We start from the raw sequence: 21,549 nt of genomic DNA, 5'->3' as shown, positions 1-21,549 counted from the left end.
AAGGAGAAGTGATCATTATTATTTTTCTTTTATTCCCTATATTCATTCCCCCTCCCAATTCTTCATTCACTTACCAAATATGTGTGAAATATATGCTAATGACCAATTTTCTTTCTTAGTTATTCCTTTCTCTCTATTCCCACTGACATTCTCTGAACACAGGCACTCATTAAATTTACCCAGACTACTGTGATAGATGCCTATTTGAATTGTCTTCCATTTTATCTTGTTTGCCATTTCTAAAATAACCTTCCAAATATTTATGTTACTAATCCATTTCAAAGACAAGCTAGTCATACATGCCAGTTACCCTCTTTTACTTTCAAGACCTTCCTTAATGGGACCACTTCCTACCTAACCATTCCTTCTGCACTAACTATACAACTATTTATGCTACATCCTCTAATCTTCTCACTTAAGGCTAATCAATATTATCCAAGCAAGTCTAAATGATTTCTTTATTCAACTGTTTTTTCCCATTTGGGATGTCATTTCCTCTACTGACTTTGTTCTAAAGTCCCTCTAAAATTTCAATTATCCTTATCTGATTTTTAAATTTTCTCTGAACATCTATTACCCCTTTATAATTTGGAAGATATACCAGAACACTCCTATGGTCTCAACTATTTCAAGAATGTTCACTTTACCTAGACTTTCAACCTTGAAAACCAAAACCATGTCTGATACTAATACCCACAATATCTACCATAATCAAAACTAACTGAACAAAGTTACTTTTGTTGTTTTCTAACTAAGTTGTAGAAACCTTTATTATAGCATTGGGGGGGTCTAGTTTTTTGCCAGGGGGCAAGAGAAAGAGGTAACAAAATTAAGTCCGTAAAAAGCATAAAGAATAATATTTAAATTGGTTAGTGTTAAGTACACAGATGCATGAATTACTGACTTCTATGTACTTTGGAATGGACTTTAAAAATTAAATATTCCACTGTGGGGTGGAATAACTCAATCAGTAAAGTTTAAAAATTTCATATCAATTTCTTTTAAAATAATAACACAATTCCCATCCAAATACATTTCCTAGAAACAGGTATGCCAAACCACCACGTGATCACAAGATCTTGTGATCTCCCAGCACCAAGTACTGTCAACAATCATTCAATCATAACCTACAAGGAAAAGAAATGTTATATGACCTATCAAAAGAGTATTTTTTCTAACTTTACAAGTATGCTGATTATATGATTACGATCATCATCTATAAAAATTTCCTTGTGTAGCAACTATCCAACTATCTCACTCTTTAGTAATTCTCTCTCACGCGCTTGTGCTCTCTCTGTCTCTCACACACACACACATACACACACACACACACAGCAGTGGCAAAGTTATGATGAATTGATTATTCACCAACTTTAAACTATTCTCTGGAAAATACCACTTTGTTCAATCTAATGTTATTTTTAATTATTGTCATAGTTCCTGACAATGCCAGTGCCTATAATTAATACTTAATACCAGAGTGCTGAAGTACACAGAGCACGGAACAAGTACATAAAAAAGAAGGTTCCCAGATAGAAGAATTCATACTAAAAGTTAAATAAAAGGCAACTTTTCTTTAAAGGCCACATAACTATAGAATCTGGGGAGGCATACAGATATGGCACACCATTTAATAAATTTCAAATAAGAATTAGGAATTTCTATAAACAATAAAAGCACCTGCATATTATACAATATTAAAGTTTCAAAGGTTGTCAACCCATATGCCTCTTACTAAAAAAAATGAAAACCACCTGTGGTCAAATATTCATTTTTTTTCACATAGAAAAAGAGCCATTACAGTAGTCCTAAAAATACTCAATAAGACCAATAAAAACAGAGTGAAAAGACAGTATAAATGAAAACCACATGAGCCAAAAACATAGGCTTCTGACTTGATATCCAACGAGCTCTGTTCAACTACCTGAATCTATATTTAAATTATTCCATACTTCCTAGGCCAAAAAAAAGGTATGTATTTTTAGACTAAACACACATATACTGTGGATGATTGGTGTTTAAGGAGGTTTGAGGGAAGGTGGGTATTTATCTCTATAAGAAAAAAAAAGAATTACTCTGTAATTCTGTTTGGCAAATTGATTTTTGCACATACATCTCTGGCATGCAATGAGAACAACACTATAGTATTTTGAATATTTTAATGATTCATAAAATATTTAAATCATCTCCACTTGTTGAAATTACTATAATTTTCAAAATTCCTTAAATTAAGCCTCATCATTGGATTCACAGAGAGTAGAAGGGCCAAGGTTAAAGGTCAGTTCACTCCAGGCCCAATGGACTTTATACAATGGCTCTGTCCTGCTTTTAAATAACAAATAAGAGAGACTTGTATCACAGCATGGAACTCTAACCTCAATGAACTATGTGGTTACTTTAATTATGTGCCTGTTTGAAAATAGAGACTCGTGGAACTGCTTGTATCCAGAAGCTTATTTTCCTCTGTTAGTAATATAACAACATAAAATCAATACTCTGACCCATTAATCAATTGACACATCTTCCCTATTGGCATATTGGATGAGCTAAAACATAATGAAATGAGCAAACAGCTGGCCTGTCCCTGCTTCTCATCACCCTGTCTTCAGACATCTCTCCCCCAAGCACTGTGCCTTGGAAAAAGAACAAAAGAAAAAACTTCACAGCTACAAAATATTCTCCCTTGAGTGCCACTGTACTATAAAATGTGGTGTTTTGCTTATTAAAGAAGCATTTAATTGAATGTGAGAAAAACTTATGTAAAAGGAAAACTTTCGCAAATGTAGAAGTTCCTTTTGAGGGTTGAATCAATTTAAAAGTCAAAAGTTTCAAATTTTTAGATTTCTATCAACTGATAAATAATATTACAATCCTTTTTTATAAAATATATTATCCTGACTCTTGATTCTGTTATGCTAACAAATGAGCTTCAAAGAACTGACTATAAGTTAAAGTAATATTAAAATAGGATTATGCTATGAAATACATTCCAATGTGTCATGTAAACTTAAGTCAGAAGAGGTATTGATAATTGGTGAATCATATAGTAATTACTGGCTTGCTGCACATTTTTCTATCAGTCCTAACCTCATTTGACTGAATTTTGCTCTTAAAACTGATAGATAAAGAAGAAATTTTACCTCTTCATCACATCAGACATAAGTAAATAAATAAACTTTTAAGTCTATGTTAAATAGATTTAAAAGCCAAATAAATTTCCATGTACGTTTCTTCTAAGTTACATAACATATATTACTGCATACACTAGTAAACACATTTATGGATACATTCTAAAAACCATGCATAACTAAAATCAAATTTTAGTTGGCAAATTTAACTTGTGGCTTTTTTTTTGAGAAAAAGGAAAGAGGTTTATTGCTTTACTAGTAAAGGAGAAACACAGGGGACTCTCACCCCAAAGTCTGTGATTCTGACCATCAGCAGGAATAGGGTTGTTTTTCAAAGAGGTGATTCAAAGAAAATGAGATTAGGGAGGAGAGATCAGGAAGGAAAAGATAGGGAGGAGAAGGTTAGGGAAAAGATCAGGGATGAGTATTTTAGGAAAAAGAAAAAAACCATGTAAGTTTCAAAATGACAAGGGATACAGTCAAAGCATCAAGTGAATCCCTGTAACATTTCCTCATTGTCAATTTCTAGCTTCCATTTCTAATGGAAAGTAGGCGATGACATCTCCAAGCTACTTCCTGCTGAAATGGGGTGAAGTTGGGAGAAGTGACCCAAAGTCCTTGTTCTCTATCATTAAGGGCATTCAGCACAGCAGTCCGGAGGTCCACAGTGGCAGATGGCAGGTGATTGGACAAGGCATATATATGGCAGGCATCATGCTAAGCCAACAATAAACAAGAAAGCAAAGCATTAATTTTTTGTAAACAATTAGCACAAAAGTAATTAGTATTTCAGCCGGTACCATGAGAGCAGTAATTTAAAATCTTGCCAGTGAAAAACAGATCAAGTTTATCAATGTAGGAAGTTAGGAAAATTTGTAGGTCTATGAAATCAGACTCAAATTAACTCAAGACAAATTTGCAACTCATCATTATTATTAGGCACTGTCATACAAGAACCCTTCCTTTATAGCCTCTAGTTTTACTTACTGTTAGTAGAGCTGATACAAGCGTACATCTTAAGTTACATTTAAAAAAAAAAAAAAAAAAAAAAACATTTTAAATGTTTTTCCTTTTAAATATCCATGTAGACCTGTCCATGTAGGACTGTGCTTTTAGGCTATACTCTCCTGCCAGGTGTTTAAGACCAAGTTGGTCAAAACTGACCTTGTTCCTATCTACTCTTAAGAGTCGGCTGAGATTCCCCAGAGATCACTTTTGGGGACATATGCAAAGCCTCCTGGCTCCTTTAGCTTTCCTCAGACAGTGGTGCCACTTGCCTAATTTGTGGCATTCTATTTTAAATGTTCAAGTAAATATTTTAATTTGACTTCTGTTAAGAATCTTCAGTATACTACTTTGTTTTTCCAAGACTCATTCAAAGCAGAAAAAGGGAAATTTTTAGACTTATACTACCTCTATTCTTCTCAATTTCAAGACAGTCAAAATTTCATTTTACGCTATCATTTTTTGTAGGTATGTCATATACCAGTTTCCATTTACCAAAAGTTAAAAAGAAGTTCCACAACTGGTAAACTGAACCATCTACTTGAGTCAAGGTAATAATCTTCACCCTGAAAATTCTTTCCTTCTTTCTTTTTGAACAAAGACTGCCTTCTGATATGTAGTATAATTTTCAGAATGAGAAAAGATAACAAAGTCTCTGCTAAATCCATACTGCCTTGTCTAATCTCATCTCTGAATGAAGGGAAAGAATAACTAATACAGAGGCAAAGGCAGGAATATGCTCTTTGAAAAATCACATTGTGGGCAAAGCCTCTTGAAGAATAGAGGGACCAGAGTCCAGTACACAGGAATCTTCAAAAGATCTTCAGAACAATTTCCTGTACCTTCAGTTAATGACTCCTCTGTTTCATGTTGTCTTAGTCAATGTGGGGCACTGTGACCAAAATACCTGGCCAGAACAACTTAGAAGAAGAATAGTTTATTTTGAGCTCATAGTTTCAGAAGTTCAGTCCATGGTTGGCCACTCCATCACTCAGGGCCCAAAGTAAGGTAAACATCATGACCGAACAACGTGGTGAGGGAAAGCTGCTCACCTCATAATGGCATAAAATTAGAGGTGAGGTGCAAGGGACAGAATATAAAACCCAAAGGCGTGCCCCCAGTGACCTACTTCCTCTAGTCACACTCTACCTACCAACAGTCACCAACCAGTACAGTAGTTCTTTCAGATCATTAATCCATCAAGTGAATTAATCCACAGATTAGGTTATAGCTCTCATAATCTAATTAGTTCACATATTTCTACACTGTTTCATGAGCTTTTGGGGGACACTTCATATTCAAAACATAACATTTCACCCCTCTTAAAAGCTCCTGCCCAACTCACAATGCAAAATATATTTAGTCTATGTCCAAGAGTCCCCATAATCTTAACAGTTTCAGAACTGCACAAAAGTCCAAGTCCAAAGTCTCCTCTGAGGCAAACTCTTGGCTATGAGCCCCTATAAAAATCAAAAGCAAAAAACAAAAACAAAAAAAAGAAAAGAAAAATCCAAAGCAAGTTACATATGCAAAATACAGTGGCACAGAATAAACATCCAAATTCCAAAAGGAAAGAACAAGAGCAAAGAAAGAAGGAATAGGACCAAAGCAAGACAAAAACCTAGCCGGGCAAACATTTGCTATAGCTCCAGCTCCACCATCTGGGGCATATGGTGGCAGGATGTGATTTCCAAACAAAATGGGTAGCCCTTCCCCTTTGGTCTTGCTGGTTGCAGCTCATGTGGGCTTTCTTTTAGCCTGATTCTAGCCACAGACAGCATAAATTTCATGTTACTAGCATCTCTTAATCTTAGGGGTCTCCACTGCAGCTTGGCTTCCTTTTCACACATCTCCACACATCACCCTCTCAGGGGCTGCCTGCAGAGATTCTGACCCTACCACACTTTGCCTCCTAGGCCTTTCTTTGACATCTTGGTGGAAGCCTCTATGACTTCCTAAGTCCAGTATCCTACATGTCCGCAGAACCAGTAAAATGAGGATGACGCCCCTGTGGTCGGTTCAAGTAGTAGCTAGGCCTTCTTGGACTGTGCCTCAAAGGTCTCTGAGTAGCTGAGTGACTAAGCATGGTGAAACAACTTCATAAGAATCCCTGATAGGGGGTTGCAGTAGAGCGCTTGCCTAGCATGAGTAAAGCACTTGGTTTGATTCTCAAACCTGCATATATATAAATATATAAAACTTAAAAAAAAAAAAAAAACCCTGAGAGAGAAGGGTACCCTCAAGCTCTCTTAAGTGAGTTTTCACTTCTACATGGTTAAACCAGGTATGGGTGTGGTTTTACTGACTTCTTTCCTATTGTCTCTGTGCAAAAGTACTTCTCTTTACTCACTTTACTGGTCAAATTGCCACTCTGCTTTCTGCTGCTCTCACAATAAACCCTACCAAAACCTGCCAGCAATATCCACATCATGCCACTGCCTGAATATTGTGCTGCCTTAAATTTCCTCCAACAGATTTTAGTCCATTACCTTTAAATTCTGCCTAACACAAAGTCTCAGGACATGGACAAAATACAGACAGCTTCTTTATCAGAATGTAACACAAACGGCCTCCAGCCCAAAATCCAACAAAATCTACATTTCTCTCTCACACATTATGAGCAGTCTTTACCACATTCTTACTGGCATTCAAATCTTATAAGCTCCCATCAAAATCACCACTAAACTCTGCTTACAACATTCTAAAGCTTCTCCAGCCTACATCTCCAAACGCTTTCAAACTTGTCCCTCAAACTAGTTTCAAAGGTCAGTTTAGTCACAACAATGACCCCACTACCAGTAACAATTTCTTTGTTAGTCAGCTTTGTATTGCTGTGCCCAAAATACCTCACCAGAACAACTGGGAAGATGAAGTTTATTTTGAGCTCAGTTTCAGAGGTTCAGTCTACAGTCAGCTGGTTCCATTGCTCTGGGCCCAGGATGAGGTGGAGCATCATAGCAGAAGAGCACAGCAGAGTTGCTCACCTCATGGAGGAAGGGAAGGAGAGAGATAGCAAGACACAAAGGCATGCCCCCAGTGACCTACTTCATCCAGACATGTCCCACCTGCCAACAGTTACTATCCAGTAAAGCAGTACTTTCAAATCATTATGCCATCAAATGGATTAATTCACTGATTAAGTCAGAACACTCATAATCTAATCATTTGATATATTGCTATATTGTCTCATGAGTTTTGGGGGGATACCTCATATTTAAACCATATTACATATGTCCCTGGAAATAATAGTTATAACTCTGTAAAAATACAATAGTCCCCCCTTATACATGGTTTCAGTTATCTGCAGCTACTATAGCCTGAAAATGCTAAATGGAAAGATCCAGAAATAAACAGTACTTTTCCAAGCAGTTTGATGAAATCTTATGCCATCCAAGATGTGAATCTATGCTATATACATGATCTACCCATTAATCACTTAGCAGTCATGTGGGTTCTCATCAACTATCATGATATGACAGTGCTGTGTTCAAGTAACCCCTACTTTATCAATAGCCTCAAAACATAAGAGTAGAGATGTTATTCTTAATCTCCTACTATGCCCAATTTAAAAATTAAACTTTATCATAGGTATGTATGTATAGGAGAAGTAAAACATATATAGGGTTCAGTGCTGTGATTTCAAGCATCCACTGGGGGTCTTGAAACATATCCCCCATAGATAAGGGGAGACAACTGTAATGGTAATTAAGTCATTAAACAACATTGCTGGAAACCAAATATCTTTAATTCTTGACCTAGCATTGCAGGAAATTGAAAGAACTTGGGAAAATCACTTTTCCTCCTTAGATCTATTTACACATTAGTAAAAAGAGAGAATTACATCAGAATAGTATATCCCAATATCAGGATCAGTTTAGTGAATCAATATACCCTTAAAATTTTGACAGAAAAGCATAGGCTAGAATTAAAAAAAAAAAAAAAAAAAAAAAAAAAAAAACAGAATGCTTTATATTTTGTGAGAGCTCATTGTTTCATGAGATTATGTACAGGAGAGACGTAAAACATTTCTTACAGTGGATTATGGACAAAAAAGTTTAAGGCCAATCTGTTAGTCCTTTAAAGGTCTCATCCAATCCCAAAACAAAACAGTTCTAAGCCTGACGCTAAATATATATACTTAATTATACTTAAATACTTAAATATAGAGCATAATAATGACTATTATGTCATAAAATATGGATGAGATTTACTGTAAGTTTTATTTGACATCTCTTAAGTTTTACAATACCAAATTGTTCAAATAATGTCAATTTATATAAAACTTTGGCCTTCTTGACTTAAAACTATCTGCTGACCTAATTTTTAAAAACTGAGTGTTATGACTTTATTTTTATAATAAGGAAACTACATTTATAGGGAGGGAAAAGGAAACAGCAAGTTTCAAGACTTAGACAATTTGGAGTTTCCACTATATCATGGCTACAATAAAGACCCGTAATGGAATGCAGAGTAATGGTATCAGCAACGAACTGAGAAAAGACCAAAGCTTGAATTCTAACTCAATTATAATATGTCAAGTGATTGAGAAAAGGATGAAATAACTAACAGACATGAAATAAGTGACAGACACAAAGGTTCTTTGTAAGCTATAATATAGCATAAAAATGTAGTTTCCATAAAAAGAAATATCCTGCAGCTATAAATTGAGACAAAAATTCTTAATCCCATCAGCAATGCACCTCACAGTTGCTCTGATAAACTAAGTAAAGTAATACTGAAAATATCTACTCCCATTCCAGTTCCTATTTTCAGATTTTTCTTCAAAGATGAAAAAAAAAAAAAAAAAAAAAAAAGATAACATGAAATCTTATTTAGTTATTTCAAAAGCAGAAAAACAGAAGCTAAGTGTAAAAATCTTACTGGACATATTTGGTACATATCAGGAATCCCAGCTACTCAGGAGGGTGAGGCAAGAAGATTTCAAGGTCAAGCACAGCCTAGGCAACTCAGCAATAATCTGCTTCGAAATGGAAAAAAAAGAGGGGGGAAGTGTCTAAGGATGGAGTTCAATGTTAGAGCAACCTTAGATTCAATCCCCAGTCAGCCAAAAAAAAACAAAAGAAAGAAAGAAAAAAAGTTGGGGGGCAGGGGAGTAAAACTCTCCTCTACACCTTATTCTGTATTCATTAGGCCCTGATTCACCTGAAAGGGCTGTTAAGAGATTAAAGAGAGCCTGGCACGTGGTGCATGTCTGTAATCCCAGCAGCAGAAGCTAAGGCAGAAGGATTGCAAGTTCAAAGCCAGTCTCAGCAAAAGCAAGACGCCAAGCAACTCAGTGTCACCCTGTCTCTAAATAAAAAACAAAATAGGGCTGGGGATGTGACTCAGTGGCTGAGTGCCCCTGAGTTCAATCCCTGGCACCCAAAAAAGAGGTTAGAGGGAGTATTTGCAAGCTATGTTCTTAGAAAAGTTCCTGCCATATAATACTTTATCAATACTAGCCATCTTAACAATATGGCCACTTCATTTTTTCAAAGGCAAAATGCAAATAAACAAAAGGGTTTTGAAAGAAACAAATAGGACTATTTATGAAAACAAAAAAGGGTCAAAATTCAAAAAGATAAAAGGCTATGGGAATGTTTCAGATGAAAGAGATATAACAACTAGATATAATATCTGACCACTAATTGGATCCTGTACTAGAGGGGAGCAAAATTCAATAAAAGATATTTTAGGTAAACTGACAAAATAATAATATTGAGAATTGGAGAGATCCAAGATGGCAGAATAGAGGTGGTCATGTTCCTGGTTGCTCCATGGAGTGAAACCAAGAAAGCAGACAGGCAGCTTCTCCACAAGGTGGGTGAATAAAAAAGAAGGGAGACACTTTACTGGAACCTAAAACTGGATATCAAAAGCAGATTGGGAGATCCAAGATGGCAGACTAGAGGGTGACTGCATCTCCAGTCGTTCCAGAACCCAGGATTCAAGAAGGGGAGGCATTGAGAGACTTGGACTAAAATAGAACCACGGGGTGAGTCTCCCCCACCCAGCGAAGCTCAGCTGGGCCGCAGGCCCGGATTCGAGTGGCTTATTAGAGTAGGACAGGGCAGATAGAGTCTCCCCCATGCAGCTCTGTGCAGTCTGGCAGTGGGCTCCTCCCACAGGGACAGATCCTCCAGCCTCACGGAGCAGGCCCCCCGGTGAGAGCCCTTCTGCACAGAAGCAGCGCGGCCAACTCCAGCCTGCCCCGGCCAGCTCCGGCCCGCCCTGCTGCCAGCTCTGGCCCGCCCGCAGGTTGCTTCAGTGACCAGCACAGGGTGCCAGGGACTTCCCCAAGCAGCCCAGCCCCCTCGGCGGGAAGCGCTTCTCTAGGCTAGCTTCCCAGGGCAAACCGCCCAGTGAGAGCCTGTCTACACAGAGCCAGCCACAAGTCCCCAAGCAAGTGGAGACCTCCAACCTACAACCAACCTCTGGGACCAGGGCTGGGCAGCAAGAGACCTCTCCAGGTCTCTCTCCCTGGAACCAGTAGCGGGCTAAGGGCAGCATTCTTCGGAAGCACTACATTATCAAGTTAATCCAAGACTTCTGGCTACTGAAGGCTGGTAGGTGATACACTGGAAATCTACAGGGACACTATAAGCCAATAGAGGAAATCTACAATATCACAGAGTCCCACTGACATCTGACCAATATGAGAAAACAAGGGAAGAAAATGTCCGAAACAAACCTAGATACTATATCAATAAAACCCAATGACAGCACAGCAGAAGAAATGTCCGAAAGGGAGTTCAGAATGTACATAATTAAAACAATCAGGGAAGCAAAAGAGGAGATGAAAGAACAAATGCAGGCATTAAATGAACGCACCAATCAACAGTTAAAAGAGCAAATAAGGGAAGCAAAAGAACATTTCAATAAAGAGTTAGAGATACTGAAAAAAAAAACAAACAGAAATCCTTGAAATGAAGGAAACAATAAACCAAGTTAAAAACGCCATAGAAAGCATAACCAATAGGATAGATCACCTGGAAGACAGAACCTCACATATTGAAGACAAAATATTTAATCTTGAAAACAAGGTTGACCAAACAGAAAAGATGGTAAGAAATCATGAACAGAATCTACAAGAATTATGGGATATCGTGAAGAGGCCAAATTTAAGAATTATTGGGATTGAGGAAGGCTTAGAGAAACAAACCAAAGGAATGAACAATCTATTCAATGAAATAATATCAGAAAATTTCCCAAATCTGAAGAATGATATGGAAAACCAAGTACAAGAGGCTTATAGGACTCCAAATATGCAAAATTACATCAGACCTACACCAAGGCACATTATTATGAAAATACCTAACATTCAAAATAAAGACAGAATTTTAAAGGCCGCGAGAGAAAAGAATCAGATTACATTCAGGGGGAAACCAATAAGAATATCAGCAGATTTTTCAATCCAGACCCTAAAAGCTAGAAGGGCCAACAACATTTACCAAGAATGGAACAACATTTACCAAGCCCTGAAAGAAAATGGATGCCAACCAAGAATTTTATAACCAGCAAAACTTACTTTCAGATTTGACGATGAGATAAGATCCTTTCATGATAAACAAAAGCTTAAGGAATTTACAAAAAGAAAGCCAGCATTACAGAACATTCTCAGCAAAATATTCCATGAGGAAGAGATGAAAAACAACAATGCAAATCAGCAACGGGAGGAACTAGCCTAAAGGAATAGCCAAATAAAGGAGAAACCAAATCATGTCAAAAAACAAAAATGAGTCCAATGACTTGGAATACAAATCATATCACAATAATAACCGTGAATGTTAATGGCCTGAACTCATCAATCAAAAGACATAGACTGGCAGATTGGATTAAAAAGAAAGATCCAACAACATGCTGCCTGCAAGAGACCCATCTCATAGAAAGAGATACCCATAGACTAAAGGTGAAAGGATGGGAAAAAACATACCATGCACACGGACACAGCAAAAAAGCTGGAGTATCCATCCTCATTTCAGATAATGTGGACTTCAAGCCAAAACTAGTCAGAAGGGATAAAGAAGGACATTATATATACTGCTTCAGGGAAGCATAAATCAGCAAGACATAACAATCATAAATATCTATGCCCCGAACATTGGCTCATCCATGTACATCAAACAAATCCTTCTCACTTCCAGAAATCAAATAGACCACAACACAATAATACTAGGTGATTTTAACACACCTCTCTCACCGCTGGATAGATCGTCCAAACAAAAATTTAATAAAGAAACCATAGATCTCAATAACACAATCAACAATTTAGACTTAACCGACTTATATAGAATATACCATCCAACAAAGAACAAATACACTTTCTTCTCAGCAGCACATGGATCCTTCTCTAAAATAGACCATGTTTTATGCCACAAAGCTACTGTTAGCAAATACAAGAAGATAGAGATACTACCTCGTATTCTATCACATCATAATGGACTGAAATTAGAAATAAATGACAGAATAAAAAACACAAACTTCTCCAATACTTGGAGATTAAATAATACACTATTATACGATGAATGGATAACAGAAGACATCAGGAGGGAAATTAAAAAATTCGTAGAAGTAAATGAGAACAAAGACACATCATATCAAAATCTCTGGGACACTATGAAAGCAGTACTGAGAGGAAGATTTATTTCATGGGGCGCATTCAACAAAAGAAGTAGAAATCAACAAATAAATGACTTAACATTACAGCTCAAAGCCCTAGAAAAAGAAGAGCAGACCAACACCAAAAGTAGTAGAAGACAGGAAATAGTTAAAATCAGAGCCGAAATCAATGAAATTGAAACAAAAGAAACAATCGGAAAAATTAACAAAATAAATAGTTGGTTCTTTGAAAAAATAAACAAAATTGATAAACCCTTAGCCACTCTAACAAAGAGAAAGAGGGAGAAAACTCAAATTACTAAAATTCGGAATGAACAAGGAAATATCACAACAGACACGAGTGAAATACAAAACATAATTAGAAGCTATTTTGAAAATCTATACTCCAACAAAACAGAAAACCTCGAAGACATCAACAAGTTTCTAGAGACATATGAATTACCTAAACTGAACGAGGAGGACATACACAACTTAAATAAATCAATTTCAAGCAATGAAATAGAAGAAGTCATCAAAAGCCTACCAACAAAGAAAAGTCCGGGACCACATGGGTTCTCAGCTGAGTTCTACAAAACCTTTAAAGAAGAGCTCATTCCAATACTTCTCAAAGTATTCCATAAAATAGAAGAGGAGGGAACCCTCCCAAACTCATTCTATGAAGCCAATATCACCCTGATACCTAAACAGGACAGAAATACATTGAGGAAAGAAAATTTCAGACCAATATCCTTAATGAACATCAACGCAAAAATTCTCAACAAAATTTTAGCAAATCGCATACAAAAATATATTAAAAAGATAGTGCACCACGATCAAGTGGGTTTTATCCCAGGGATGCAAGCTTGGTTCAACATCCGGAAATCAATAAATGTCATTCACCATATCAACAGACTAAAAGTTAAGAATCACATGATTATTTCAATAGATGCAGAAAAAGCATTCGATAAAATACAGCATCCCTTCATGCTCAAAACACTAGAAAAAATTGGGGTAGTGGGATCATTCCTTAACATTGTGAAGGCCATCTACCCTAAGCCCATGGCCAATATCATTCTAAATGGTGAAAAACTGAAAGCATTCCCCCTAAAAACTGGAACAAGGCAGGGATGCCTTCTTTCACCACTTCTATTCAACATTGTTCTTGAGACTCTAGCCAGAGCAATTAGACAAACCAAAGAAATTAAAGAGATACAAATTGGAAAAGAAGAACTCAAACTATCCCTGTTCACTGATGACATGATTATATATTTAGAGGAACCTGAAAATTCCACCAGAAAACTCTTAGAACTCATAAGTGAATTCAGTAAAGTAGCAGGTTACAAGATCAATGCTCATAAATCCAATGCATTTTTATATGTAAGTGATGAATCTTCAGAAAGAGAAATTAGGAAAACTACCTCATTCACAATAGCATCAAAAAAAATAAAATACTTGGGAATCAATCTCACAAAAGAGGTGAAAGACCTCTACAATGAAAACTACAGAACACTAAAGAAAGAAAATAAAGAAAACCTTAGAAGATGGAAAGATCTCCCATGTTCATGGATAGGAAGAATTAATATTGTCAAAATGGCCATACTACCAAAAGTGCTATATGGTATTGGTAACAAAATAGACAGGTAGATCAATGGTACAGAATAGAGGACACGGACACAAATCCAAATAAATACAATTTTCTCATACTAGACAAAGGGGCCAAAAATATGCAATGGAGAAAAGATAGCCTCTTCAACAAATGGTCCTGGGAAAACTGGAAAACCATATGCAACAGAATGAAATTAAACCCTTATCTCTCACCCTGCACAAAACTCAACTCACAATGGATCAAGGACCTCAGAATCAGACCAGAGACCCAGGATCTTATAGAAGAAAAAGTAGGCCCAAACCTTCAACTTGTTGGCTTAGGAGCAGACTTCCTTAACAGGACTCCCATAGCACAAGAAATAAAAGCAAGAATCAACCACTGGAATAGATTCAAACTAAAAAGTTTTCTCTCAGCAAAGGAAACTATCAGTAATGTGAAGAGAGAGCCTACAGAGTGGGAGAATATCTTTGCCACTCATACTTCAGATAGTGCGCTAATATCCCGAATCTATAAAGAACTCAAAAAACTCTACACCAAGAATACAAATAATCCAATCAAACAAATGGGCTAAGGAAATGAACAGATGCTTCACAGAAGAAGGTGTACAACCAATCAACAGATATATGAAAAAATGTTCAACATCTCTAGTAATAAGAGAAATGCAAATCAAAACTACCCTAAGATTTCATCTCACCCCAATTAGAATGGCAATTATCAAGAACATAAGCAACAATAGGTGTTGGCGAGGATGTGGGGAAAAAGGTACACTCATACATTGCTGGTGGGGTTGCAAACTAGTGCAGCCACTCTGGAAAGCAGTATGGAGATTCCTCAGAAAGCTTGGAATGGACCCACCATTTGACCCAGCTATCCCACTCCTTGGCCTATAACCAAAGGACTTAAAATCAGCATACTACAGAGATACAGCCACATCAATGTTCATAGCTGCTCAATTCACTATAGCCAGATTGTGGAACCAACCCAGATGCCCTTCAGTTGATGAATGGATAAAGAAACTGTGGCATATATATATACAATGGAATATTACTCCGCCATGAGGAATGACAAAATTATGGCATTTGCAGGCAAATGGATGAAATTGGAGGATATCATGTTAAGTGAGATAAGCCAATCTCAAAAAACTAAAGGATGAATGATCTCGCTGATAAGCGGATGAGGACATATAAGGGGGGGGGGGTAGGAGGGGTTAGTGTTAGGGTTAGGGTTAGGTTTAGGGTTAGGGATAAGGAGGTGGTAAGAATGGAGGAAGAAAGGAATGTATAGAGGGAAAAGAGGGGTGGGAGGGGGGGAAGGGAAAAACATAACAGAATGAATCAAACAACATTGCCCTATGTAAATTTATGATTTTTAATTAAAATTAAAAATAAATAAATAAAATTTACCAATTAAAAAAAAAGAAAATTAAAAAAAAAAAAAGCAGATTGGGGACACAGTAGGTTGATATAATAAAATAGGGGAAAAAATCCCCAGAGGCACTGCCACTGCCAGTCAGGCTGGAAGCTCCAGCCCCAGAAAGGTCCCTCCCTGAGCATAGGAAAGGGATAAGAGAATTAAAGGAACCTGCATTTTGGAGAGGCCCAAGGCATGTCTGGGTATGGAGTGTTTAGAAACTAAGGACATTACCCAACAAACTTGAAGGATGCGCTGCAGGATATCTGACTGTGGGGAAAGAAGACACCATCTCTTTGGGTGACGTGTGGAAGGCAAAGGAAGGAACCATTTTGCAACTGTAACATAGGGGCCAGCAACTGAAGCTGATTCCTGGCAAACCTGAGTTTGGCTCAAAACACAGGCCCAGTAAATACACATTGCACAACATAGACCGTGCTTAAGTAACCAGGGAAAAATCAAACATGGAGAAACCCACTGGGCTCTACCCCTCCCCGTCCAATCTGATTGCTTACCAGACCCACTGAGAGAGACCCATCTGGCTGGGAATTCGGAAGGGTGGGGGCTAGAGAAATTGGAGACTGAACTTGAGACCAGGAAACACTGGGTGCAGGTGACATAGAGGACTAAGAATTGGCTGCCGCACCACACCAGTGGAACCCAGGGAAGTCCTCCAGCATGGACCAGCAGGTACTGATTTATCTCCAGCCCAACTGGCATTCAGTGAGAAGGGTCTGGAGCTCGCCTAAGCTGAAACCTATGGGATCACCTCTCTCACTCCAGCAATCCATCTAAAACTGCTGAGAAGAGCTGCGAATGTTTTGAACTCCAACAGAAAGAATTCTTTAACTATTCATCAAGGTTTTTTTTTAAATTCTTTTTCGTTGTTTAATTGTGACCTTAATGGTACATGAACATGTCCTACTTTCTTTCTTCTCATCTCTAGCATTTTGAAACCAATTATTTTATACAGAATAGTTTTCTCATGAACTAGGATGTTTGATTAGTATATTTTAGTTTTGCTTTGTACTCTTTTATTTTTATATAGTGAAAACCAGCAAAGGAAGGAATTACATTAATGGAACGATCAATCAAAGGAGAAACTAATTCAAATAAAAAAAAAATAGAAATAAACTAAAATGAGCAGGAATACAAATCATATCTCAATAATAACCTTGAACATTAGTGGCCTAAACCCATCAATCAAAAGACATTGACTGGCAAATTGGATTTAAAAACAAGAACCAACAATATGCTGTCTCCAAGAGACTCACCTCATAGGCATAGACATCCACAGACTGAAGGTGAAAGGATGGGAAAAAACACATCATTCACATGGATCTAGTAAACAAGCAGGGGTTTCTATCCTCTAAAATAGACCAAGTTATGTAAGCTATACAATTGATTTCAAATTTTTTAAATTTCTCAAAGCTTATGACAGCAATATAGTCTATCCTTATTTTCTACTTGTCATTTTGTGTATAGTTCTCTATATACAGTAAGTAGTTCAAGGTGGCTGATAATTTTGTTAAGTCTTCTATATCATTACTCCTTCCAGCAAAATGAGGGGGCTTAAAAATCTCTAAATATAATTTTGGATTTGTCTTTCTAGTTTTATTATTACTTCATGCATTTTGAAATTTTGTTATTAGGTACATACACATTTAGGATTGTTATACTTTCTTGAAGAAGTTACCCTATTATGGTTATGAAATGCTGCCCTTTATCTCTGAAAATACTTTTTATTGAAATTTATTTTATATTAATAGCTCTGCTTCAGATTTCTCATGCTTATTTTCCCCTTCTTTTGTTTTAACCTGTTGGTGTATTGATATTTAAAGTGTGACATACATATAGAGCCTATAGTTATTGTTTTCTTTTTACACTTATATTTTTTAATTACAACATCTAGTTCATTTATGTTTAAATTAATTATTGATATTGTTGAAAACAAAGAACACCTGACATGAAGGTCAGTTGAAAATTGGGTAAATGTTAGATTTGATGATGTAATATTCAGGAAAACAGGTTGAACAGTCCTATCGTCAGGTTCAGAGAGAAGATTGTTGGAATGCTTTTGTTGCAATTGTTCATTCTCTCATTTATCGTATGGTACAACAGCAACAGATTTGTTTGTTAACACTTGTTATTTTTGCTAATAAAAAATAATATGTACATAAAATAATAATAATATTGAGAATTGGCTGAAGTACTTTATCAATGTAAACTGATGAAGCTGATGACTGTACTGTGGTTATGAGATATTATCCTGTCTTAGGAAATACATGTTGAAATATTTAGGAGTAAAGGATTGTGGAGGTATGTTGCTTACCCTACAGTGGTTCAAGAAAATGGTTGTATGGGTTTGCACGTGTGTGTGTGTGTGTGTGTGTGTGTGTGTGTGTGTGTGTGTAAAACAATGGATAGGTATGCATAGGAATAGATAGCAAGCAAATAAGATGAAATACTAAAATATGAATCTTGCTTTTTAGCTAGACGTGTGTTCTCTGTACTATTTTTGCTTCTGCAACTTTTTAAAAATATGAAATTATAAACAAATATAAATTGTCTCAGGGAGAGACAGAGAGAGTTGCAGTGCACACAGCACACTGAGAAATTGTTTTTTTTTAAAAAAGCATTTTTTGTGATTTATATTTATAAATCTTGTCCATTGATTATCAGGCTAACTTGCATTTTTCTCACTGATTTATATTTTTCTTTAGAACACAAAATCAAAGGAGGTAAGAGCCACAGAAAATTTAAACTATAACATTTTTAATCCTTGAACATCATTTTATTTTTTCAGTCCTGGAGGTTAAAAACAGTGATTCTCTACTGCTGACCTACATCCCCAACTAAGTTACCCAGGCTTAGCTGTCATCCTCCTGCTTCAGCTTCCCAAGTAGCTGAAATTATAGGCATGTTCCACTGTGCTTGAATAACATTCTTTAACAACCTGTAACCAATCAAATTCTCTTCTGTTAACAATATTCTTTCACATAGTTACACATTAGTAATCTTTCAGAGGACATACCCCTTCAAGTACATAGAGTCACTGACACTTTCATTTTTTAAATTTTTCATTCTTCTTTGTGATATATCTATTTATATATTTTGTCCATTGGTTATTCAGTTAATTTTCTCACTGATTTATAAATACTTATACTTATTAAAAAATGGTTTTAGAGAGACTACAAAAACTTGTATATGAATGGTCAAAGAAACATTATTCAAAATAGCAAAAAAGTGTAAGTAGATTCTTGGAATCCATTTCTTGTCCACTTCTCCTATTCTCAAGAAGCCCATATTGCTCTGCCATGCAAGTGTTGGAAAAGCCTTTAGGAGAATATCAGACACCCTGAAAGCTGGAAAATGAACTTTACCACAAGTTTATACCTGGGTTAGAGGAATTGTGAAGAACAATATCAACAAGTTTTTTGCTTTTCATAAGGTTAAATAGTACATGGCTTGGCCCTGAAGTAAATAGGGTTCAATGCCTTCTCTCAAACTGTTGTTGATACTGGGATCAGCAGAGGCCAAACACCAGAGTTAACCCAGATAATTGCCCAACCCAGGACTCTTAAGAAAAAGAAGCTCACAAAGCAGTTCCTTGCTTAAAAGAAAAGGTGATAATAACAACAGATGGGTAGACATACAAGCAATATGAAAAAGCAAGGGAACAAACCACCAACAACCCATAACACTGAGTCCATCAATACCACAGTGGAAGAAATGTCAGAGAAAAAATTTAGAAAGTTCATAGTTAAAATGTTCTACAAGCTGAAAGAAGACATAAGGAGTGAAATTAGAAACTATAGGAAGTGAAAGATTACTTCAATGGAAATAAACATTATGAATAAGAAACAAAAATCCTGAAGACTCAATAACCCAAATTAAAAATTCAATAGAAAGCATCACCAATAGATTAGACCACTTTGAAGATAGATTTTCAGGCACTGAAGACAAAGTATATAATTTTTTTTTTACGTAAGAAAAATAAACCATTTAATAATTACAATGGTGCAGCACAAATGTCGCAGCAGTCAACAGCAGGACACTGTGAGGCTGTTGGCCCCATGGTTGTCGGTATGCCCTGGGTGGTTGGCATGCTGCAGGTGCACATGGGCCACAAATATATATAATCTTAAAGTTCACAATAAAGGAAAGAGATGAAGAGACCATGAGCAGAATATTTAAGAAATCTGGGACAACATCGAGAGAACAAATTTAAGAATCACTGGGGAAGATTAAGGCTCCAAAATACAAAGTAAAGGCATGAACAATCTTTTCAATGAAATAATATTAGAAAACTTTACAAATATTAGGACCTAAGATGGAAATTCAAATACAAGTTGCATATAGAAGATCAAATAGACATAATCAGAATAGATCTACTACAAGACACATTATAATGAAAATGCCTAGTATGCAAAATAAAGATAGAATTTAAAAAGCTGCAAGAGGGAAAAAAAGCAGGTCACATTTAGAGGAAACAAATTTGAATTTCAAGAGATTTCTCAAACCAGATCCTAAAAGCCAGGGGGGCTTGGAATAATATGTATCAAGCTCTAAATGAAAACCAGTGCCAACCAAGATTATTATACCCAGCAAAATTGTCCTTCAGAACTGATGGAATACAAACCTTCCATGATAAACAGAAGCTAAAAAAAATCATAACTATAAAGCCTATATTATGAAACATACTCAATAAAATATTTCATGAAGAAGAAATGAAAAATAAAAATGATAACCAGCATAGGGATAATTATACTAGAATAATCAATTAAAGGAGAATTAAACCTGAATTAAACATTAGAAATAAACCAAAATGGCAGGAAATAAATCATCTCTTTATAATAATATTGAATGTAAACAGTCTAAACTCATCAATCAAAAGAAACAGATTTCCAGATTGAATTAAAAACCAAGACAGGTACATTGGTGCACATCTATAATCCCAGCAGCTGGAGAGGCCGAGGCTAGAGGATTGCAAGTTCAAAACCAGCCTCAGCAAAAGCAAGGCAGTAAGCAATTCAACAAGACCTTATCTCTAAATAAAATATGAAATAGGGCTGGGGAAGTGGCTCAGTCAATCCCCAGTGCCTCCCCTCAAAAAAAGAAGAAAAAAAAAAAAAAAAGACCCAAAAAATATGTTATTTGCAAGAGATTCACCTTATAAAGACATTCACAGATTGAAGGTTAAAGAATGGGAAAAGATATACCATGCAAATGGTACTCGTAAAAAAGCAGAAGAAGCTATTCTCATAAAAGACAAAGTGGGCTTTTGCCAAAATTAATCTGAAAAGACAAAAGTAATTTCATACTAGTTAAGGAAATCATCCAAAAACAAGAGATAATGATTATAAATGTTTATGATCCAAACAATGGTGCACTTACATACATAAAACAAACCCTTCTCAATATTAAGAATCACATAGAGCATAATACAATAATACTGAGTGACTTTAACAAACCTCTCTCAGTACTAGATAGATCATCCAGATATAAACTAAGTAAAATTCTTCAAAACTAAAAATACTATTAATAGAATGGACCTAACAGACAACTATAGAACATTTCATCCATCAACGACTGAATTTACTTCTTTTCAACAACATATGAAACATTTTCTAAAATAGATCATATTTTAGGTCACAAAGCAAATCTTAGCAAACACAACAAAAATACAGATAATTCTACGCATCATATCATATCATAATGGAATGAAATTATAAATTAATGAGAAGATAAAAGAAACCACTCTAACAACTGGATATTAAATAATACACTTTCAAATAACAC

The 21,549-nt window shown here is 36.1% G+C and overlaps 1 protein-coding gene across 3 annotated transcripts in view; it reads right to left on the bottom strand.

Moving 5' to 3' along the window:
- Positions 1-21,549, bottom strand: part of ATF6 (activating transcription factor 6) — a 285,089-nt gene that overhangs the window by 223,434 nt on the left and 40,106 nt on the right. The window lies entirely within an intron of this gene.

The sequence above is a fragment of the Sciurus vulgaris genome, assembly GCF_902686455.1.
Source record: "Sciurus vulgaris genome assembly, chromosome: 1".
Lineage (NCBI taxonomy): Eukaryota > Metazoa > Chordata > Mammalia > Rodentia > Sciuridae > Sciurus > Sciurus vulgaris.
This window is presented reverse-complemented; position numbering and strand designations above follow the sequence as displayed.